At 41.8% G+C, this 25,015-nt stretch overlaps 1 protein-coding gene across 1 annotated transcript in view; it reads left to right on the top strand.

Annotated features, from left to right (window-relative positions):
• Window positions 1-1,803: 1,803 nt before the first annotated feature.
• Window positions 1,804-25,015, top strand: part of fam222aa (family with sequence similarity 222 member Aa) — a 46,141-nt gene continuing 22,929 nt past the window's right edge. Inside the window, exon 1 of the mRNA XM_004072604.5 lies at window positions 1,804-2,738. The gene's annotated coding sequence lies outside the window, so the exon portion shown is untranslated. The remainder of the gene's footprint in view (window positions 2,739-25,015) is intronic.

The raw sequence follows: 25,015 nt of genomic DNA on the forward strand, positions 1-25,015 counted from the left end.
GAATAACCCTTGCTTTTGTGTTTCACTTGAACACAGATTTCTTGGCAATACTCTGTTTAAATATGATTTCATATCCAATTTTCAGGCTCCAGATCCTGTCAGTGGGATGGATTTCTGGGAAATGTACACGCTCAGACATATTATTTTGAAAACTGCATTTAATATAGCCTAAAGAAAATTATCCACTGTGATATTTCACATCTCCCCCATAAATAATTCATTGTTTTATGTATCTTCATGCTGCCTTGGGAATTGGAACAGCTGAGTGTTTTCACAACGTATTTGTGTCCAATCTTCTGCATATAAGGCGTATTTTAATCAAAGCGCCGCAAACATGCCTTGAATGTTTGTTGAGTCATCTGCTTATTAGCTAATCAAAAGGCTTATTTGCCTGTCTGTCTGCCTCGCTGAAGCACAGCAGCTCTGGTTCAGTATTTTTCAATTAATCGTATATCTGTGTGATTGACTTTGCAGCTGAACAATGCAGGTGATATGATTGAACTCCACTGACTGTAATGCATGCCATCTCAGTGCTGCAGTAAAAGGGAGGTGTAATTGAAGCTCATAGGTGAAAGATTGACTTCACGTTATTCTGGAAATTTAAGCTCTTTGGCAGCACATTTGATCTTTTTCTGGTTTTTATTTATTTTATTTTATTTATTTTTTCAGATAAAACCTCATGGAAGACCTTTTGTGAAGACAGAACATATTCTTCTGTAAAAAAACTAGCAAGAAAGTGCAAGTCATAGAGTAAATTTCTAAGGCAGAGCCAGGACAGCGACATGGAGCTGCCAGGGATTGGTGAGCAATCAGATAGGGCAGAATTGATGACCTGGCTCAGGATGGATTTCCTGGAGCGGGCTGCCAGACCGAGGTAATACTTTCAGGCTCTTATCAGCACTGGCATAAGCTGAGTGCTGCATCACCCACTTCCCAGCGTCAGCTTATTATGAGAGTCCATAATGTGTGATTGCTTGTACTGCTTTTGTGTGTCACAGGGTCTGCGAGCAGCAGGCAGTTACAGAGAAGAAGAAGAAAAACTGGGAAGTTGAAAAAACACTGCCCATTTCCCCACTTTTGCAAAAACATTTTGCAGAGTAAAAAATGATTTTGCAAGGTTTTCATTGACTCATACAGGCCGGAGATGTCAGCAGTGGCATTCAGACAGATGGAGATGTTTCAGAAAAATTTGCATGCATAAATTCCCACATTAATTCCTTTCATTCTTGATAACATTTCTGCCTTCACTAAAGGAATAACTGCACCAAATAAATTCAAACACTTAAACTTAGATATTTTTTTTATCACTTTATGACCATAGTTTAATGATAAACTGTACAGTTGTTTAAAACAAAAACTAAACAAATTTCAGCTTTTATAATAAGGATTTATAAAAAAAATCCACATCTACAAAAAAAAAAAAAAAAGAAAAGAAAACACTTCCACTGTCAATTGGTGCCTTGCTCAAAGTGCTGCTCAGAGCACTTCTTGTTTGCTGGTTCCAGCTTCCTTTACGGGATCCTGCGTTCACCTTCAGCCGCGCTGCTGAAACGCTGCGATGGTTGCGGGTGATTAAAGATCTCAATCTGTATCCTGTCATGGCAATTTATATCAAACATCTTTTCTTCTTCTGCGAACAAACAACGTGGTTTCAGACGCGTAGACGCCGTGCGTCTCTATGGTAACAGCCGTCAATTACAGACGATTGGCCAACCCGTGGGAATGTTTTTATTCCCCGAGTACAGGGATTGGTCGGGGGGCGGTCTGAGCAGCCTGACAGTCTGCAGCGTTCCGGGTTATTGTCAGTCTCGGCAGCTCGGCAGAAGGGCAGGACCGCGTCCCGCAGCTGCCTGGAGCAGGTAGCTCTTTATTCAGACTTAATTCCTTCTCCCCTGGTTGATTTCCCAAGGAAAGCAGTCCTGAGCTTCCCCATCGAGGTTACTCCGCAACCTCCTTTTGAAATTGAAGTCGGAATCGGGAGTCAAGACATTGGAGAGACTGCCGACGACACCGAGGAGAAAGTGACGGACGAAGCGGAGCCGGTTCGCTGGGATTTTGCATTAGTTTAGGATTGTCTCATCTGCTTCTCTGGTCCTGCTTTTCATTAGTTTCTGGTTGCCATCGTCTGAAATAGGCCATAGCCTCACCTTTTGTATCCTTCATCTTTTTAAACATCGTCTAGAGAGGCGGCGGACCCATGCGTAACGCTGGATTTTTGGAATTTTTCAAAGCCCTTCAAGTCACCAAGTGTTTCTGTTAGGATTTTTAAGGCTTATATATGGTTTCATTTGGCATTTTTTCTTGTTTTTCTTTCAATTATTTCATGTATTTTAAACTTAGAGGAGAGACAAACCGGGACCCTCTCACTTCTCTTTTTTTCGGAGCTTAAACGCTGAAAAACCGAAGCGCACTTTGTGCGCAACCCTGAGGAAACTGCCGACTTGCGCTATATTGCGCTTGGCAAAAAAGAAAATTGGAAACTGAATTACAATAAAGGAAAGAAACGATAAAGCTGATTAGCTCAAAGCCATATTGTGGAATCTAATTTGGAGTTTTTTTTCCCCATCTCAACCCAAGACGAGGATAAACGTCAACATTTAACATCGACGAGGCTGCATCTGGATTTGAGGGGAACAAAATGAATCATTTTTGATTTAGTCCAAAGAAGATTGAAGCAGATTGCTCTGTGAGTGCAACAATCTGCATGGAGTTCTAGTCTGTACTAAGAGCAATTTATGGTAAATATATCTTACATTTTTCCCCATGTCTCTGACTTCTGTCTTCGTTCCCTCAATTGCTCTCAGAGGCTTAATTGAAATCTTTTGTTGTGTTAATAGAAAGAATGCGTGTTTTGCGTGGATGGTGCTCATAAGGATGTCTGAAACTCTTTGTTTCTTCTGCTGACCCACAGTAAATGAAGTGTTGTAAATACTGACTCGTTAGAGAGCCGCTGCATTCCGAATTGCTTTGGGAACTGCTTTGATGTATAATATTGGTCTTTTCAAGTTTGGGTAGCAATTAAGTGCGTTGTGGAGGGCAAAGCACCGCAGGCACCGCAGACAGGCATCTTGGAGCAACGTGGGGATGCGGAGCGCTTCATCCGTGCGCTCCGTGCGTCATTGCTTTTGAGGAGAGCGACTCCAGTGTCTTCTGCAATTAGTGATTATTCACCCCGGAGTGTTAATGATATACAGTCCTCTTTTTATGGCTTCCCTGTACGGCGTGACATGCTTTTATCGAGGAACTCATAAAATTCATGGAGATGTGTGCAGAACACTGTAAAACTTTTCTGCACAGATGACGCTCTGTGCTGCACTGAGGTCTGCAGACTATTTATCATTGTCCTGGGGGTTCTTGCTCATTTGTACTCCAAAACTAATGGAGCCAGAAAAGTCAGATGAATGTGTAGTTCATGTTTTTTTTTACAAACCATGATCTCATCTGAAGCTGACTGTGCAAAAAGCTGCTTTGAGCTTTGTAGTCATCCACAAAATTGATTTTCCTCACAGCTTCCCCTGTCCTCTTCTGTCTGGCCGCCCAGCAGACAGACAGCTCCTGAATGTGATATGGGCCCCAACAGCAGGGCAGGCGCCCCCACAGTCAGGGCACCTGCCATAGAGCCTTCCTGGCAGTATTGAATAAAACATCCAGTGATGTATGAGGCAGGAGCTGCACCCGAGGGGGCAGAACTGCCTCATTTACTTCCTCCACTCTGCGCCTATGACCTGCTGAGCAAATTGTGCTCATATTAGCTCTGTGGCTGCTCCTCACCTAAACAAATAGTCTTCCCTGCATAATGCTTACCTTAATTCAACATGATGGTTGGACAGAGCATGAAGGGAAGAAATGGCAGGCAAAAAGCTTTAATATCTAGGTCACTGAATTGACTTTTGGGATTCTAATGGTGCTTGGTTTATTTATCATCTGTCTGTCTCTTTTTTTGGAGCCATTTCAAATCAAACAAATTTCAACCACATTTTTTACTGCTTTTCTGTGACGCTGATGAAATTAAGAATGCCTAAATTACTTTAGGAAAATCTAATCTGCTGTACTCATTAAGCTGCCAGCAGCTGTTAGATGGAGAGCATATTTTAGCAAGGCATTAACAAAAGTAATATGCCAAGAGAAGGCCGACATTTTATCAGTTTATAATTCAAGCTGCATATCACCTTGATTGATTGATGGCGTTGGGGTTCTTTACAGTATTCTTTGCTTATTAAAGTGCCTGCCTGAAGTGAATAAGTGAGCTGCACTCATGAATATCGTTAAAGTCCCAAAGTTTAATTTCCTGTGCTGTGTATTAATCTTTTTTAATCCCTGCATGGTTTGATTGTCTCAACACCTTCCCAGAGGCAGCAAAACTCATTTTGGCACTTAAGAAGACTAAAATTCGAGATACACCGTGTGTGCGCGCGTGTGTTTAATGTAATTTAGGGTATAACAGAATGTGCCTGTCACTGTAGTTTTAATATATAAACTTCCATGTGCATTTTATGAGTATAGTTTGTTTTTTATAAGAAAGAAGAGCAGTTTATTGTGCAAATATACTTTATTGGACCATATATGTTAGGAAATGGTTGTTTACTTCTACCACCCAAGAAAAGCTTCCTATAAACTGACATGATAGGAAAGTGCAAAGTTTGTCACTTGTAAATATCATTGGAAAGAACAAGAACATTTTCCATCAAAGCCATGTCAACAACAGCTCATTAGCCACCTGATCAAAGTCTTTTATATGAGGAGAAGTGTACAACAGCTCTGCTTTCAAGTCTTCCTCATGTGCATCCAAACAAAAGAGACGTGCCCTTTCTCGTGCTTTGCTGTTTTACATGATTCGGTGTAGACTTTTTCACTTCAGTACCTGGGATGTGGCAATGGAGCATGAAAGGGGGAACATAAAATAGAAGCATTACATGCAAATGATTGTAGAGTCAGAAATGCACCCCCCCTCCCTCCATCCCTGGTGAATGTGAAAGAACACAGGTGAAAGAGATTTTCTGTTCCAACTGAGATGAGGTGTTGATGAGATTGAACAGGCAGGATTACAGGGAAGGGTTCTGTTTGGGATTTCGCTGTTCACCTGTAGAGGCAGTTGCTGGCTTGTAGCTAATGCACATCCAACTGCCCACCGTCACTGTAGCTATTTTATCTTTGATTGACTGGCCCTAAATCTCCTTAGCTGCTCTGACAAAGTCAAGTCATTAGCTAGAACTGCCGATCATGTATGCAGCCTCTCTTTGCTCCCCATGCACATCCCGGAAAGTTCACCAGGTCATCACAGGGCAAACATGACTGATTTAGACCTAAAACAGTCAAGCACACCTGGTCTGAGACTTTTTTTCACTTTTTGCATTTTCTCCCCTACTTTGAATGTCATTTAAGAAAAGCCTCTTCATGCAGAGGCTTTGCCAAAGTGACCCATGGTTACTCAGTAATGGCTGTTTTTTGGAGTCCTTTTATTCAAATCCAGGATTTTTGCAGTAGAAAGGGGATATTCATCTTTACATTCTGAGCTGTTCTCTGTTTCACATGAAAGACTTTCTCTAAAATAGACATGTAATTACACAAATGCTCTCCTGCTGTGTTTCTGATCGCTGACATACTATGTTTTATCACGTGCATGGCTTTTTGCCTAATACTCCACTGATGATTCCCTCTCCGACCGTAGTCAAAGGATTACCTTAGCGCTGCCCTGCTCATGAGACCTTGGCAGCTCCTTATCAGGGTTATCTACAGCCAGTTAGCGCATGACGGACACCAGCGTTCCTTTGACCTCCTCCCTCTCCTCCCCTCTCAGCCCCTGTCAGCCTGAATGGAAGTCACGTCTCACCAGACCGGGAGGTTAATGTATAGTCTTTCATTTGAAAAGGTTAAGGGCAGCCAGTGCAAATTTTTTTCCTGAAAATTTCCCTGCACATTAAAAATACAGCCAACAGTTACTGTGTGGTTTTTATGTGGTTAATAAGTACACAAGTATGGAGAGGCTGAGTGCCATGCAGTTTATAGTTCACTTCACAACTCAGCCAGATAAGCAAGTGGAGACATTCTCCTACCAAAGACTTCTTCAGGGAAGAGAGAGAATAAAGCATATCTGACAAGCTCTCCAACAGCGAATTTGCTCTCCTTAAAAACAATGCCGCTCTTGCCTTTCTCATGGTCACATTGATTTGTTCTGGGTGACAATGCAGGCTGCTGTGAAATCACCCCAGCTCCATTGATCTCAAGGAGAAGAGGAGGACAGAGAATGGGAGCCTGGCGACGGAGAGCAACATGGGAAAATTCTCACCATGCCCTCTTTGGCTGTATTAAAAATAAATGCCATGGTTTCTGTCAGACCTCTACTGTACATCTCCAGCGACTGTCCTGCAGTCTGGTCTGTGCTTTGATTTGTTTAGGAGGGCCCGCACATGCAGTTTGATTTGCTTTTGTGCCTCACCATGTCTCACTTTATCAGCTGAACTCTTTATTGCCACAGTTTTCCATGCCAGAAGCGAGGCTGGTTTTATCTCATGCAGGCCTTTGATTAATCTCCCCCTCTATGGTGGTGTACTTTAATCTCGAATGGAAGATATCTGATTCTGCTCGTCTGTTGAGGAAGATCAAACTTTAATGGAACACGGAACTGCACATCATGCTAATCTCCATCCCCCTGCATCTGAGTTGACTGCTCTCCCTTGGGCTTTGTAGCTCCTCCAGATGCAGGAAATACATCAGGATGTTTTCTCTCCCTGCTTTAGTAATTTATTCCCTGTTGACAGTGACCACCACTTTCATGTGAGCTGTTTGATTACCTCGTTTAATGAAAAGTGTTTGAAAACAATGAAAATGATTGACACTTTAGACGGCTTCTGAAAATGACCTAAACTTGCAGGACTTTCCTTCACACTTCAGACAAATTGAGACAAAAGAGGCGGACTTTTGAGAGACAGCATGTGTGAAGCTTTAATGATCATGATAATGTCACCGTCATTTCAAGATTTACTTCAACTCTTGACCATCATTTCACTGTTTCCTCATCTCATTTTTATCATACAAAAAGGCAGAATTTGCTGATCAACATTCAGTCTGTCCTAAATGGATGACACTCATGATGTGTCGCACCTCCCACAGAAAGTTTGTGACTGTGTCAAATCCAGGGTATTACCCAATTTTAAAACGGTTGCTGCAAGGTAATGACATTTCACTGACTGGAGAAAACAATGTTGACTGCTGTGGTCGGTAATTGCAGAATCTTCCGGGGTTCAGTGTGAATGTGGCGCGATTTAATAAAACTCTGGAGATTTCTATCTTTTATTGCCAGGTCTGGCAGCTGCGTCAGTGAAACTTACTTGAAGCGTGCACAGATAAGACTCATTCAATTTATGTTCTGAATTTTAACCAAACCAGACACTATTTGCCAGACAGTATATGACCTAAAGGTATATAATTGTGTTTTATGCATTGGGTTGGTGCAGGCTGGTACTGCTCATATGAAGCCACATTTTCCATCCGTCTTTAATGGAAAAGATTCTCTGAGTTTCTCCTGCATTATTTGTGTCAGGATAGGGTTGAAAATCCATGGGATATTAGCCCTTGAGGCTAAATAGCTGGTGTGCGCCTGCCTCCACTCATACAAAAACACAGGAACGCTGACATGAGAACATGTATGGACTGTTTCTCACACATGCACACACTCCCAACCCTGTATTATTACCTCCTGCCTGCTGCTGGAATTGCTTTCCTCCCTCGAGTGAGCCAGGCAAAGCCGGCTTTATTGTGTTAACCTATTTGTGTGTCAAGAGCGATTGCGGCGTTCTTTATCTCTGTTTGTATTTTCGGACGGGGAGACGGCGAGGGGAACGAGGAATGGGAAAGAGAATGGTGGAGGAAAGCGGGGGTGAAAGGGGGGCACACAGGAGCCAGGCGAGCCGCCAGAGTTGAGACGGATGGCCGGTCACCTCGCTCCACTCTGGATGATAATGACTGGTTGCTTAGCAATGACCCACCCCCATCCACATCCAGAGTTGCATCCACAGTCATTACTTTCTTGCTCTACGATATTGTGGATGAAGTTGCAACATGGCTTTTCATTTCATTTAGCAGAGCAGGGTGTTTTTAGGCATGCTCATCATTTTTATACTTTACTTTAATGTAGAGTTGGGCTCTTGTGTGTTTGTGTCTCCTCTTTTTTTAGAGTTTGACCATGATTATGCCCTCATCAACATCCACGCTCCCTGTTGCACAGAAGGAGCTGTACGACCTTTGATTCATGTAAAACTTTAAAAGTTACACAAACCAAAAGTCACATGTTTACACTTTTCAATGTGTGACCAAATCTAGTGAGCTCTGTTTCCTCTCAACCTTTAGGGTTATCAATGTTTTTATTGAGTTGGGAAAATTGCTGACCTTTTCTGGCTTAATGACTTGCCTTTTTTTTGCATAAGTGACTGGATTCAGTCCAGGCTGTTTAACATGTGATTTTCAGTGTGTTTGTTCAGCAGGTGACTGTATTTAATGTATCTGAGTGATTTCCAATTTTTGGATTTTTTGTTTCTTTTTCATCAACACTTGGCTGGGGTGCTCTGTTGGCTCTGATCTAGTGTTTAAATGTGGACTCATAATTTTTGTGTAGTTTCATTTCTCATAAATAGGATATCCCAAAATGACCTAAAATTATAAATCATTTTCATTACGCCACAAACATTGGAACAAAGTCACAATGTTCCATTAAGTACCCTATTTCTTTAAAAAAAAAATCCTATTCATTTTATTTAATTTAAAGTCCCACTCCAATTATCTTTTGATCTTTGTAAACGTGTTCCCAGTGATCTTTTAATTAGGATTTTGCCGTTTTTAGCCAAAATAAAAAAAAACCTGTGTCATTTTCTAGAACATAGAGCGACAGTAGGTCATATAAAATTCACCTCTGAGTTGTGGGCGGAACTGTTGATGCAGAGTAAGCCTGCCCCCATTTACCATCACAGATGCAGCAAAAGCAGCAAGAGAAATTGGAACCATTCAGCCGTACAGTTTTTAGCCAGATACCAGATTTAACAAAGATGTACATGGATTTATGGTAGTTGTCTACAAGAGGATGCATCAGAATGGAGCAGAGCAGGGAGCTTGTGGCCTGTTGCCTGTAGCCATTATGTCACAGCTACAAGCTTTTTCAAATGACATGTTTATGTCTGCTCTTGATTCACAGTGATTTGAATAAATAGATGTCATTTTATACTTAACTTTAATTATATACTATATGTCCTCCATCATGAGAAAAATCCCGCAACACCAAAAACACAATTTTTAGTGGAGTGGGTCTTTACAGTTTTAAATGTTTAAACTTGTGCTCAACAGTTGGCGATGCATGTGCTCCTTCATTGATGGACAAGTTATAATCCTAATTTAACAAAAAAAAGAAGAAAGGAGAAAAAAACAATCTGTTTTAGCATTGGAGCTTCTTTAAAAAACATCAACCATGTCTGATATTTGCCCATCTGTGCTCCCTCGCTCTCTTCTTCTCATTGCGTCCCGCTCACTGCCATCTCTCCCTATTCAGGCTCATGCTCCATTGGCAAAACTGACAGCTTTGCACGTCCTGGGAACTTCATTTGGATAAAATAAACGTACATCAAACCTCCCCCCTCCAATCCCCCATCTCCATGGTATGCTTCTGTGGCTGCGTCTATAGGAACAGCTGTCCAGCTGTCACAGAAGCCAGCTAGTCAGCCGCTCTCCAAGGCAACATCTGTAGAGACTGAGTGCCGCTCTCCGCTTGTCCCTAAAGACCGCGGAAGTATGTCAGGCCTTTTGGCAACGCATTACCGTTGACCACATCAAGCGTGTTGCTGGCTTTAGACAGAGTGCTTACGACAGCCACTGAAGTTCTGCAAGACATCAAATGGCCATTTGCATTGTCACAATAGTCCTAAAAACAAAACATTTGACTCTACAAATCTGCCCCCACCATAAAGAACCCCCAACATCCCATTATTGTACTCATTAACAGTCATCTGCCTCTGCATGGATGTGTGTTAATGTGTGTACACTTGTGTGTGTGTGTATGTGTGTGTAAACAAACTCCCAGCGAGCAAGGTGCAATGGCCTGGAACTGACGAGAACCCATTGGGAGAGTCTCTCCTTGATGTAGCAACCCCCTCCCTGCTCCTTCTCTCCCCCTCCTCTGCCATCTTTTCCCTCCTGGCAGCGGAACGATGGTGAGGCGGGCGGCGGGGGGCACCGAGCCAAGTGAGCGGGGAGATGAACAGAGCTGCAGTCCCCTCTGTCAGCCACAAACTAGGATCAGGGAGATCACATGTGACTCTCTCCTGGGAAAGAGCAAAGGGAAGAAGAAGGAAAGCAGCTGTTTAGTGTTTTTCTCTCACTTCCTTGGCAGCTCACTTGTTTGCTCACTTGTCATCTTCTCTGTGGCTGTCATTAACTTTTGCCATGTTTTTTCTCTGCTTGTTTCTGTGAAGGGAGGAGAGTGTTGTGCTGTCCTTTGATAGGAATAGAGAATATTTGACGGGAAGTGTTAAGGGACATGGAGAGTAAAGGTTTCAAAGGTCCCTCAGCTGAAAGTTTGATGTTGAGATCCCTGAAACCTCCACTGTTCTGCATTAAAGACCCACTCTGATGATAATTGTGTTTTTAGTGTTTTAACATGTCCGTTTGGCCTTTTTTTTTCTATATGATAGAGGACATATATTGAAAAAATTAAGCTTAAGTTGCATTTCTGAATTTTTTTTTTCAGATCCACAATGGTGGTCCACAAGGATCTGTTCTAGGTCCCTTAGTTTTCATTTTGTTCATAACGATATCTGCAAAGTTTCTAAAATAATTCAGTTTCTTTTGTTTTTGCAGACGACATATCAATTTTTACTCCAGAACAAATTAACCTAAACCAATGGTAACATTAAAAGAAGAAATAGCTAAGCTAAAGCACTGATTTTCTGAAGATAAATTATTTCTGAATCGGAAAAACAAAGTTAATGATTTTTACTAATCGCCAAATAGATGAAAATTTAACATTGAATATTGATCAACTTAACATTTGAAAAACGAAAGAAATACAATTACTTGGGATTTTCTGGGATGAAATGTTAATATGGAAATCTCACAGTACGTAATTATTTAAAGAAAAAGATTAGTAAAAATATTGGACATTTAACAATCAACCTTACGCATGTTATTTTGTTCTTTTATTTCATCATATTTTATTTACTGCCTCAGAGTTTTGGGAAAAGCATATTCTGTTCATACAAAGCCTTTGTTTCACTTATAGAAAAAAGCTGTGAGAATAATCTACAAAAAAGGCAACAGAGAACACAATTATAATCTGTTTGGTGAATCCAGATTGCTGAAGTTTTTAGATTGATTTCAAAACTTTATTTTTTATGTTAAAACCCAGATTGAAAACGCTAAAAAACATAATTCAATCAGTTTTTTCCTTTGTTTATAATTTCAAAGCCCCATTTGCATGCATTACTTTGAGACAGACGCCCATATATCAGTTTATGGAGTCAATCTATGGAACTCACTGGACACTACATTAAAAGAAACTACAACCCTTAATGCATTCAGAAAAAATGTTTAAAGATGGAATATTAGATAAATACAAGCAGAGAAAAAAACTAAGACGTACGCAAATGTAAGATGGAGATGGAGATGGTTTAGGGAGAGGATGGAAATGTAAAACTATAAAGTTTTGAAAGATTTGTTGTTTCTGTTGTTATTAATGTCATCTTTGTGCTTACGTAAAAGATTACATAAGAATTTTCTTCATTACGTTCCAATTGTTCAAGCCTAAAAAAGAGCTAATGCATGTTTTTCCTTGTAAAAAGGCATGAACATTAAATCATTCATTTAATCGTTCACTCAAATCGTTGTAAATAAGGAGCAAATGAAAAATGAAGTTGGAAAAAGCCTCAAGTTCCCTGCTTCACTTCATTCTGATGCATCCAATTGTTGATAAATAATTCAATGTAAGTCTTTTTTTTTCCTTGTATGATCTGGTATCTGGCTAAAAACTGCCCACAGAGGCGAATTTTTGATTAACTCCTGCCGCTCTGCAGGAACTGTGTCCCAGAAACTTCTTTATTTTGTTTGTTTTGGCTAAAAACAAATTAAAATACCACTAGGAATGCTTTTAGAATGGAGTAAAATATGTTTGGAGTGGGACTTTACTGTGTCTCTTAAATAAATACTTACCGGTAGATTACACTTAGTTGACATTAAAAGACATTCCCTAAAAGTTTTACAACCCTTCCAGGTGTCTTCAAAAGTACCTCAGGACTTATTAGAGGGCTACATTACTCCTTGATGAGTGAGAACTTCTCATGCATGTGTAGCCTCTCCCCACAGACAGCTGCAGAGTCAGACAGGCGCAGGGTGAAGTCTGAGTGATCCTGTTTACCAGGGCTCAGAGAAGGGCTGGGTGTCTCAAATTAAGTGTCACTTTAAGCTTGTCTTTTAGCCAGATTTTTATTCTGTTTCCTCATTTCTAGTGGCAGCACCCGGCTACCAATGGTAACAAGGATTGAGAGGAAGACTTTTGGTGATTACACATTCTGTCGCAATTGAGGGGCGAATCCTGCTGCTCGGCGCAAAGCTAAATTCCATGTAGCTGTGGTGAAATCTCAGCACACACAGCCACTTTCAAACAGGCCTCATCCGGATGACAGCAAAATCGCCTGCTCATGACTTACTGTTTTATCATTTAAATTCACCCCATTGACACATGCTGCAGTGATTGACGGTGGGGCTGGGGCGCCCCAGCTATCTGAATTGAGCTGCAGCAACCACTTGGTAACCGTGGCAATAGGTTTGTCGTCTTTCCCTTGTTTCCAAGTTTTTTTTGCTGTCACCAAAATCTTGCTGATTGCTTCTTTGTCAAGACAGCCTCTTATTAAGCTTTTAAAAAGAGGCGTCTCCCAGCTGCATTCTTTTCAGAAAATTCCAAAGAGATCAAACTGAAAAGGAAAAGTCAGTGGCAGAAAGACAACGCTTTCTTAATATCAGAAATCCATATGCTGCTGTGGAGATGTGGATTTTGCTGGCATTCTCAGGACCTGCCTGATAACTCTGCGGTCTCTTCTTCTTTTTCCCTCTCCAGGTGCATTCTGGTCTTTCATCTTCAATGTTGCACTCTGAATAAAAGCCTGTGTTTATTCCCATTTTCTTTTTCTATGAAGGTATTGATCTTTTTCAGTGGAGTGGAGAATAACTTTTTTTTTTTTAGATCTTAAGTAGCACAACAGCGTCATATTCTGAAATGGCAAATCATTGATGTATTGTAAAGGGACCTAGTGAAGGCGGAAGAACCTTTTGTCCCCTTGTACCTAGCTAAGTTACTTTAAAGATTGTGCTCACTTGAATAGAATTATGCTGTCCTTGTATAAATTCTTTTTTCCAAAATACTCGAACCTTAACCTTTATTGCCACCCTCCACTCTGATTTTAGGCTTTCATCTTTAATTAGGTGTGATTTTTCTTTAACATTCCCAAAGTTGCAGGAAGTCTTTTTCTGTAAGTCTCTACTTTCCTAACCAGAGGTTGTTAATGGAGAATTGCTGCAAGGCCTTTGACACCCTCCACTTTGTAATGAGCGCCTTCCTGTGTAAAATAGTCCCATAAAACATAGCTCTCAGGGATGAGGAACACGCTGCAGCGATCTTGGGCCTCTCAGCCGCCTGATTGTTTATTCCAGAATGCTGCAGTTCTGGGTTCAGCCCAAACCTTCATCCTGTCTCTTCTTTGTCTGTGGAAATGAGGTGAGGCTCAGTAACCTGGCTGGCAAATTGATCCCCCGTCTAAGAGCCACATGGTTGCAAGACTACTGGTCAATAGAACTGGATATACTTTTCCATTGAGCGAGCAACCGCTTCATTGTGATCATGTTATGTGGTTTTGGTCCAGTGCATGAAAACATGCATGAGAAACTGTGCGTAACTGTTTGTCCTCTTCTTCTTTATTCAATATGAAAACATCCCAAAAATTAGATAATGAAGATGAGAGCATCACAAGAGTTTGATGTCATTGTTGCATAAACGTATAAAAAGTATTTCCTTTGATCTCAAGCTATGTTTGAAGGTTACCACATCACATTCACTGAAAGGATGTTTTAAAAGTTGACAAAAAACGGCAGCGTATTTCTGGGATTCTTGACATCAGCTTTTTGTGAAAAATGTCCCGAGGGCACTGCAGCTGTCGTGTACTGCTAAAGGTCCAACCTCTTTTCTGTCTATAAAGCCTCATTGTACAGTTTAAAAGAAAAGGCTTTTCACTAAAGTTCCCTTTGCTGCTTTTTGTTCTGTGAGCTGAGTGCATGTATGAGTTGGTCCTTGAAATGTGCATTTGAGCAGTTTTCTCTCGGAAGGTGCAAATGAGTGTGCGCTAGCTTTTTTCTGCACTTGTCTGCAGGTTAAACGCAAACCCTGCCATCCCGCATTCAACCCCCCCACCCCTTTATTCAGATCCCCAGCAAGCAGCCAGCTTGTGCGCCACGAGCCTCCTCCCCTCGCGCATGACATCCCAAAAAGATCCCCTCAGTTCGTTGAGTTTCAAAGTGTTCACATAGCTTGACTGTGTCAAAGCATGCACCTCCTCCCTGACCCTTCCTCCTGAAGACAGCACTCTTGACCCGCTGCCCTATTGTTTCCAGTGGGGATGGATGGGGAGCCGCCTCCGCTGGCGCGTTCCTTCACTCAATAGCCGCTCCATCTGTTGACTGCGTGACTCTGGGTTACAAGCAGGGATTTTGCTCCGTCTGTGCGGGCGGTGTGAAAGGCTCCATCTCAGGGGGCTTCCTGAATAGGGTTTTAAAACTGCAGTAGAGGGGTGTTGTGATGCCTCTCACATCGCACCCCTCGCCCACTGCCGGCCCAACACAGCCGGCTGGATGTGTGCAGGATGAGAGGCCTCTATTGTACTTTTTCACAAGCCCCCAGGCAACAGGGTCACCTTGTCTCCAAACAAATGCTGCCCTCTCTGGAATTGTTGGCCCTGTGTGTCTGTGTTTGCAAGTGTGTGTGTGTTTGGGGGGGGCGAGCATAAGAATGCATCATCATGAAGAGGGCAGATGTCTTGCCTCTTAGGACATTTATCTACAATTTCTGCCTTTCACGTCATAACCCTTTCATTGAAAGCCGTCTTCACAGGCACTGGAAAGGCAGAGTCTCTGGGCCGCTTTACGGGTGACAGTCCTCTTCAGGAACATTTAAATGTCTATAAAATTGCACACACTTCACTCTTCATTTCTTTGTATATGTAGCATAGAATAGAAAAAACACTATGTTTTTGATTCATGGATGGATGTTTCGGTTAGGTTAAACACTTGCAGAGTGCTGCTTTGGACCCCTCATGCTGGTCTGTGGTTTCCTTGACAGCTGGTTCACCTTAAGTAATTAATGTTAAAATCAGTTTGCCACACATTTGAGTTGTCTGTCTGTGTGCGTGGGAGTTGAGAGTTGGCGTTTGACTATTTGTGGGAAAAAAAAAAAAGCTGGATCCTGCCCTCTGGGATCCTTTTATCCTTCCTGAATAAAACTCATCAATAAGAAAAAAAATGGCAGTTGGAGTCACTTTGGAAATACATTTTCATAAAGTCTATCCTCTTCTTAGCTCTTACGAGGGAGAGTCCCACTCTTGCCAGGGGTTATTTCTGAAAAGAAACATTTGTGCACTTCTCTGTATCACAAAGTTTCATCTCTGGGGATCTTAAAAGCTCTAATATCTGGAGATGTCCTCTGCATCCCTGCACCTTGGTTAGTATTATTGCAGAAGCATCCCCATCATCCCCATATTTCTCCTCTGGCTGAAAAAACACAAAGTAAGCATAAGACAGCGAAGCAGGTTCAGGCACCGACCCCCCCCCCCCCCCCATCAGCAGATGAGACAGAGTTGAAGAAGGAGGGGTTGTTGAGTAGAATGAGTGGTGGCAGAAAACTGCAGTGACAGCAGAATGAATAAATTGAAAAATTCTCTCATTGTAAATTGTCTATCGCTCATGACAAACGATCTGATAGGAGAGCGGCCCGGGTTTCCGACGCATCTGTCCCAATAGAGCTGTGAATAACTGGTCTATCTCCACACTGCTTAGCACTGGCCCCACACTTAATAATTCATACAGTGTGAAATATTTTCCCCAGTACAGATATGCCAAAGAGCTGCCGCCAGCAGGCGGGGGCGGTGAGGAAGGTGTCCCTGTGGTGCTAATTTGGGGGATGGTGACGTGCGTGGATTTCTAAAGGGAGCTCTGGTTTGGAGGAGACGCCTCAGACTCATTTGCTTTCTCGCATGATCTGTCTGGAAGGAGCTGAGCAGGAGACGCACCGAGTGAGAGTGCAGATGACATTTAACTTGTGGATGATCTGCCCAGAACAGGGAGCAGAGAGAGGAAACACACGCTGACTGAACACACTTATCAGTGACTGTGGGGACAGGGGATGTAAAGCAGCTAAGTAGTTTTTGCTGTTTGCCCTGGTGAGTGTTGCAGTCGCAGTTGACATCAAAGGCAGCCGTCGTCTGTGGACACCTGTTTTATGTCCCCAGTTTCCATCAGCTGACTCCTCCCGCCTCAGGCTCCTCCAGGAGCTCAGCAGCCAAAAGTAGTCTCTGACCTTAATGTTCCCTCCATTCAAAACTCACAGCACCCAGAGTCATGAAACATCAGCACGGGCAGATGTGTGCTTGGATGTGACAGTGTCATATTGCTGCATGTGGTTTCTGTGACTCATTGTGAAACTCAGTTTTTTACCTACTGGGTTTTATGGTTTGCATTCAGGCCCTGGTACCAATTATGCAAACTATTAAAAATTTAAGCAGGACAGTCTTTTATAATTTAATCCTAAAGTAATAGATTCTATTAAAAATGCATGAGAGAAGCTTTATAGATGGAGCCAAAATTAGTGTCTATCAAAGACTCCAGTCAAGGATGCAGGGGGAGTGGGCAGCAGGAGTGGCAGTATTGCCTCATTATTCAAATAGGATATGATTACCATAGAGCAGGAGCCCCTTAGAGCTTCAGCACAGCTCACTGGTCACTGTGATCATGAACAGGAGGACAATCTCCCATTTATTAAGTGGGAAAAGGTGGATTTCCTGTCCCAACTTTTGTAAACAGGCACGTGAATTGAAGCACTCTGTTCTAAAATGCTCCTTCTGGGTTTCTGCTTTATGTTGTTGCACTTGATTGTTTCGTGTTCTTGCTGAAAGCATGTAGGTGTTCATGCATGAAAACAGGAAGCCGGCAGTGTTGTAACTTAATGGCTTATGCCGTAAGCGAGAGGCAGACCTTTAACTGGCCTCACTACTCCTTGGTTTACCCCACAAAGCTTCCTGAACAGGTCTGAATTTCCACAATATGTTTGCCATCTCTTATAAACCCAACCTGGGTGTGCTGCTGAACTTTCCAAAACTGGTTTTCCGTGTAAAAGCTTTCATTTGGAACAGAAAGTTTAGATTAACTTTGTTGCTTGATTTGCTTCACTTTTTTACCGTTGCAGAGCTGCAGTGAATATGATAGTATCCCCAACTCCAGAAAAGGTCCGGGATTATTAATGGTGCAAGACATGAATGTGAAAAAAAGCAATAAAAATTGGAAACCTCTTGAAATTTAAAGGGATTTTAACTCCTGCCTCTGAGGAAAATTCTTCTCTTTTTATCAATACAGTGGTTTTCTATTTACGGAATAAATCCAGCTAGCTTAATCAATGATCTCCATGGAAGGTCAAGTGGAGATGCTTTGGTGTTTGAAGTGCTTATCCCATGAAGGAGTGCCAGAAATGTGACACCTCCTTATAAGGGGGTGGTGGCGGGCAGATTAGTGAGGGACAGGGTGGCCCGAGGGAACGATCTTGGAAGATTCAGCTCTAAATTCTCTGTGTATATCAAGGAGGGATGACTATAAGCCGCCTTCCTGCAGTCTATATATTCAACAGAAGTGCATATTAATCGATTTATAAAAGAAAACTCTGCAAAGAAGAGCGGAAAAGTAAAACTGAGCGGGGTCGCATCTCGTGTTCAGAGCTGAATAAAAGTCTCGATTTCAGCTTCCTGCCAGTGCTTTTTTTGTTTAATGTTGCTCTAAAATACCAGTTGGTCTTATCCCCTCTGCAGTCTAATCTAATCTGGATGGGGCGACTGTGGACAGCATCTGTGCTCCGAGTTGAAATAGGGCTTTCTCTTTGCCTAATCCTCCATCCAGGGATCACTCAGCAGAGTGAAGACAATTACCAGCCTGCTTTCTCATGCTAATGGAATCTCTAACTAGATCTTACGGAAAGAGGAAAAACTAGATGGAGAAGGAAGAGAAGCGAGGGACAGTGGCGCAGAACGATGACCCAACTCAAATGGGTTTTTAGATTACCATTTAATTATTGATAGAGACCCAGTTGTAAAGCCTAAGGTCAGTATTTAAGGAGCATTTCTAAGAAAAAAGACAGATTATGAAGTTATTTTGGCGTCTGCTTGAGGTCAGGAAATTGCTGACACAGAGTTAATGTCACCAACATATCAGCAGCTGTCTGCCAGGAAGCCTGCCTTTCACCTTTTTATCACCTGCCCCCAGCAAGGTGTCTGGAGTGGTTTTAAATTGCATTAATATGCAGGAATTTATAGATTGCCTCCCTTGGCATTTCTGCAGGGAGGGGAAGAGAGTATTACGGTCTCCATCTGCACTAATTACTGGGTCTTGGCACTGTTACCTGCCTCTTGTGAAGGACAAACCAAGGCACTAAGCTGCAATGCACATAGCAGAAGGAGCTCATCTGCAAGAATTTTCAAGAGAGGCTTTGTCTCTGAGGTCGTTGTGCTCTGACATGTTTGATGCCTCGGCTGTCATAAAAAAAACATCAATAGAAACTTGCTCCAACTTCGATCATCTACAACTGACACTGTGAAGCCAACAGGCTGGATTTTGCCATCCAATCTAACAATTTTAATGAAATTAATCAATGGAAAGAAGCTTTTTGATGTGTTACATTATGTTTTAATCACTTGGTCCTCTTAAGGGGCAGATTTGAGGCTTACTGCCAGTCTTCTAAATAAATAAAAAGAGCAAAGAAAAGTATCAGAATTCCTCAGGAGGGAGGAGATTATCATTCTGCACATAAGTGGCAGCCTTTGCCATTAACTCACCTCTTAATTCTCTCAGTGGATGATTAAGCTCACTCTTAACAACACCGGCCTTTGTCTGCTTGCTTTGGTCATCTACCATTAAAAGCTCCTCTGCTGTCCCATGAGCACAAACACCAACTGTTAAAACAAAAAGGAAACCGGAGCTTAAGATTTATTTATTACTTTAATATGCTCACTCATAACAAGGTTGCCAGGTTTCTGCATCAATTCAGCATGTGGGTATTTCTTGGCTGACTCTCGGTTTTCTTGGGTTTCTGTATCTGTCTGTCATCCTGTCAGAAAGACTCTGCGGATCACTGCTCCACAAACATTTGCTGATGTTTGCACCATCTGTGCCTTTAGCCAGCAGGTGATTACCAACCACAGGCTCACTCCCCACTCTGTCCAACTGCATTCCCTCTGCTGGCATGGTCAGGGCAGAGACTAGAGGAAAAGGGAATGGCAACAGCTGGAGTGAAGGAAGAGACTGCTGAGTTTTAGTGATGGAAGGGAGAAGTGGCTCATTACCACACCCAACTCAATGGAAACACTGGTGCCATCCTTTAATCATTTGTCCTTCCTTTTCAGAAGAGTAAAAAATGGCTTTAGATATATAAAATGATGAGATAGCTGGTTGCTTGGTGGCCTTCACAGCACATTAATGTTATGCACAACTGACTATTGGATCTGTGACACCCTCCGGTGAAATACATCAAAGTTGCTGTTGGACCATGGGAATTGGGGTCACCTTAGGCCCTATAGAGACCCACGCTTCAGCTCAGCCTTCTGCAAATGAAAGGGGGAAAAAAATTCAAATAGATTAAATTTAATTGTATTCCATTGATTTATTGAACACCCATTAATAAGCACATGTTTCGACGCATGAGCATTTGCGCGAAGGTCTCATCTTCTTTACCCCTGCCGGTTCACTCCATTTAATCACAAATTTACTAAGCCTCTTTTGAAGTTCAGCAGCCAAGCTTAGAAATGACAGCACAACAAACAATGAGAAAAACACACACAAGAGAAAGACAATGAACACCGCTTGAATATTCAAGTGAGCCAGCATAGGATGGTTAGAGGGAAGAAAAGAAGCGTTGCTTTATTCTTGGTGTGCTAAGCCCATGAATGGACCTGTCTAGGACAATAAAGGATTGTGTCACATCGGGATAAGAAATGTAGCAATATCAACAATGCTTTACAAATGGTGTGTAATAAGGTTTGCAGTGGAAAATATAAATCCCTGCATTAAAACCACAAAGCGCAGCTCGTTTGTCTAACAGTTAGTGTGGAGGGCTGATGATTTATGTCAGGCGTCTTTCATGGAGAACCTGAATCTATGCCAAAACTCATAAATAAACACTGTGCCTTGTTTTTAAGACTTGTGTGTGTTTTTAAGGTTCTGGTGTGTCAGTAATCAGCGGTTCAGTGTGTACTCCACATTCATTTAGTTGGTTACAACATTCCCAGGGTGTAGACTGCGACTGATGCCCTGTAAAACAATACAACAAAGGTAGAGGCAGAAAGAGGAGGATGTGTTTCCCCAGTGGTTTGTCTGACAATCTTAAGCCCCACTCTCGTTGCTCAATGTTCCTAGCTGCCATGAACAGAAGCGCATAGACTCAGTCATGTTTTAGAACTCTTGGATTGGTTGGTGCTGCAAGTTAAGGATATGAACTCCAGCCAGTATTGAATAGTTTTTTGGGTTTTTTTTTAATGTGTGCAGGGCAACGTTATTTTAATCAATCTATCAGTTTACAGCACCTTCCTCTTGCTGGCAGTGCTTCAGACGCCTTTAAATTAATTTTATCTTCCTAGATATTTATCTTCTTAAGTCACAGATAAAATAAACAATACTGACTCTTCCTTCTGAGTATTTGTGGCATCTATCTAATTCAGAGGTACATAGCAACAAAAAAAAATGTGTACCGGTAAACTGATCAGTTTTATTCCTACACTGTCAAACGTTTGCTGATGTATTTGACCTGAGTAGAAATGCAACTGTCTCTTGTAACGGGCCTATGCAAAGACCATCATGGAGAAGCACACGTGATGTTTGCGTTCAATTGAAATGTGTTAAAGTTTCCTTAGACTTTATTTGAACAAGGTTTTAGTGAGTCGTACTGAAAATCTCATATTCAGTCATTCAGAGAATCGTTAACCGATGGCTTCCTTGTACAGCAGCAGTTGATGTATTGTTTTTCTCTGGAGCCGGAGAGGGCATGCCTCACAGTAGCAGAGCTTGTTATGAATCGGGGTTAAGGGACAGGTGTAAAGAGAGCGTAGAGGCCTGTGAGCTTCCCTGCTGTGCTCATCAGAACTGACACTAAACCCAGTAAATGACTCAATCTGAACAGTGGCCATCTGTAAAGCAGTCATTTTTTTTCTGGGTGAATGGGGCATTTCATTACTTATCAACAGAAATCTAGTTGAAATACAGATTTGAGATCACATCTCTGTCTCTTAATGGCTTCTGAACACTTAACATTTTTCTTTTTCATTTTTCAAAATGTCGAGCCTTAATGTCTTTGTGAGCACTTTTTCTGTAATAATGATATCCAGCATTGCACAAAGATAGTAGTTGGCTGTGAAGTCAGTTAGTCCTCATTGCTGTTACAGGGTTGACATTAGTCTAGGCATGCGTGTTTTGATTAGAGATGACAGACGACTCACTGCTAGTGGACTGCCAGACATTCCTCACCCTTCATCCCATGGGTGAAGCTATTGAAGCTGACTGGAATATGGAAAGCTAGCAGCTAAATGTTTTTACCAAAATGCCCTTCATTTTATGCGAAGCCTCCTATAAATACAACTGCTTGACAAACAGGGCTGTATAAGCCACAATAACAAGGACATGCTATATAATATATAGGACTCAGCTGCCAATATGTTATTCCAACGCTGTATATCATGGCAATAATGTCCAAACTGCTGGCTTTTACACACAATAGGCTTTTGTTGCACTGGTTATTTATTGTGCTGCTGTGAGGTTGCGCGGCGCTGGTGTGTGCATCCAGGGGCTTGTATTGTTAGTGAATCAGTGGCTCTTATTTGTCGAGCTGGTAGGGTTTGTTAACAATGCCTTTTTTATGTCCCAGAGTGCGTGCCTGTCGGCCAATGTCCCATCTGAATTTTTGTTTGTGTGGTTTTGTTGTTGATTTGTGTGCATGTGGATCAGGGTCAGCGAGCATAACCCTCTCATTGTGCGCCACGTCCAAATAGAGCAGTTTTATATCAGGCGCATGTGAGCATTTGTGTGGGTGTTTGTAACATACAGTATGAGTACAAATTATTTAGTGGTGGTGTGTGGAAAGAGCTGAGCCGAAAGGGGTTTACTGGCAGTCTTTCCTAATGGAGCCTTTCACTCTCCCACTATTCATGTGACAGTATGGTGACGGTGAAAGGGGGAGCCACGGATTAACGGGGTAGAGGCAGTGCCTTGTTAAAGAAAAAGAAAGGCCTTGAGTGTGTCGATTGGATTAACTTGTTTGGGCTTATTAAGAGGGGAGACACAGCAGCTTGTTAAAAGCACTGCATGGGGCGTCCCTTAGTGGGGCGGCAGGGTCACTATTCAATTAGGGGAACCCCCCCCACCCCCTTCAGAAATTGGTGGAAACTGTCGGCAAAGTTCCTGACAGTCAAAGGAGAAGTTTACATCAAATTAATATAGTAACAGAGTAACATTTAACAAATTTTGTCCATTAATATGAAATTCATCAAAAGCTGAATGCCTGGACTGAATTCTAGATGTTCTTTTATTACCTGCATATCACAAAAAATGAATTGTTCCACCAGTTGAAAAATCTCACCATCTTCATATGAAGTAATGGTGGCAAATTATTTACAGCATAAAACAGTAGCAATTGGTGTTTATGTCCAGCTTTGGCAAAGTCAAGAAATGATAGTGGATAAAAGGTTTAGACTGTTGTGTGTGTCTGTGTGTGTGTGTGTGTGTGTTTGTGTGTAAGAGTCTGTGCAGTTTTAATATCAAATCACTTCACAACAGTCACTGTGCAGACTCAAATTAACCGTAATAAACTTGCAGATTCAAATAGATAAGATGGATTTGTTTTTAAAGACAGTCTTTGCTGCAGGGCTTTGTATTAATATAAATAATAGTTATAAACAGTTAAAATCAATAAGAGAAATCAAACAGAACTTTTTCTCCAGAAAAGTTGTCTCAGTTTGTGAGATTCCCAAATGCAAACATCCTTGTGATCTGCGAGTTTAGAATTATACACTGAGTTAAAAAAATATATACATTTAATATATGAATTTATATTTTTTTTAACTCAGTGTATGATTCTAAACTCACAGATCACAAGGATGTTTGCATTTGGGAATCTCACAAACTGAGACAACATTCCTTGAACAATTGTCTAAATAAAAAAATTCGCCTCTGAGAAAAAAAAAAAACTTTTAAAATTCCGTCTCATATAATGTTATTTTCTGGTTTTATACAGTTTAAAACGCGAGTTACCGGGGGCGCTTATGCTTGTGTAAAAAAGCAAGACCACTCCCATCAAGTAACTCCTTGTGGTTACTTGTACTGCATCTGGCCCCCGTTACTTTTGTTTTGAAATAGGCTTCAATCAGGAAGCTAAAAGGATTATGTTTGTTTTGCCAGCAGTGCAGACTACTTTCCTTCTTCTGGAATAAGAAAAAGAGTCAATATTGTGATTTTCATAGAAGTATACCTTTTCTTTTAGAAAAAAATGAATGTGCACAATCACTTTGAATGACTTTACGCTACATACCATTTGAATTCTTACCTTTATTCTATAACCAGCATGTTGATATCTGTTGTGCAGATAAGAGTTTTTGAACTGTGGTTTAAATTAGAGCCTAATTTTAAACACACATTTAAAGCTTTAACTTTCCAGCTCATTATAGACGTTTCTGACATATAATATTAAGCCCAGAGTATTAGCTCCCATACTTTAACCTAAAGCATGTGTAGCTCAACATCAACATTGGGTTTATTCACCCATGACCACCCTGTTGCACCCCACGCTTGGCAGGATGCTTATCTGAGCAGACAGCTTTGGGCGCGGGGAGCCATCTCTTCTGATCTCCTGTGCAGTTTAAGAACCTTTTAACTAAGGAATAGCCCTCTGCCAAGCCCACAGCCTCTTGATTCCAGCTTATTCCCTCATCTCATGGGACTGATCTTCCGCCCCCATTTCAAACCCTGCAGAAGTGTTAGCAGTACGGGAAAGAGCTGATAGACAACCTTTTTAGGCTTTTGAGATATCCCTGCTCTGGTGTAATAGGAGACCTGTGAGTGGATTTGATGAGCGAGTGAAGTGCAGGTGGTGTTTTGAGCTGCAAGAAGGACAGTGTGTGTGGGTCTGTGTGTGTGTGCGCATTCACCCACACACACACACATACCCCAGCACCTTTTCAGAGATTGACCTCGTCAAGACATGCTGTTTTCAGGGCAGCTGGGTGATGGGTCACAGGCTTTTGGTTTCAGAGATAATTTCCTGCCACTGATAGACATCTGCCAAGTCGCACAATAACCTAATAGGAGAAGATGAAGGGAAAGGGGAGGGGGGGGGTAGACAAACAAGCAGAAGACCTGTTCCTTTTGGCCCTTTCTTAAAGCAATAATAGGAGAAAATTGGTTCCTGAAATTGAATTGAAAAAAGCGGGTCTCCCTCAGCAAAGTATAATGCCTCTGAATACATTTGGTGAGCAGCAAATGGAGAAAAATGGAGGGTAGTTACACGATTGTCTTTCATTTCAGAGAGAGGGAAAAACTGTGGCTGGATCCCGCGTTAAGATGAGCTTTTAGTCTCAATCTGCACCCCGTGTCCACTTCCCATCTCTCAACCACTATCTTTGAACAAATGGACTGTGAGGATGGGCTAGTTGTGAAATTAGTATCCTCACAGAGAACACACAGAAAGGATTATGTGAAT

This window comes from Oryzias latipes, chromosome 9 (assembly GCF_053564925.1).
Source record: "Oryzias latipes strain Hd-rR chromosome 9, Olatipes_Hd-rR_3.1".
Lineage (NCBI taxonomy): Eukaryota > Metazoa > Chordata > Actinopteri > Beloniformes > Adrianichthyidae > Oryzias > Oryzias latipes.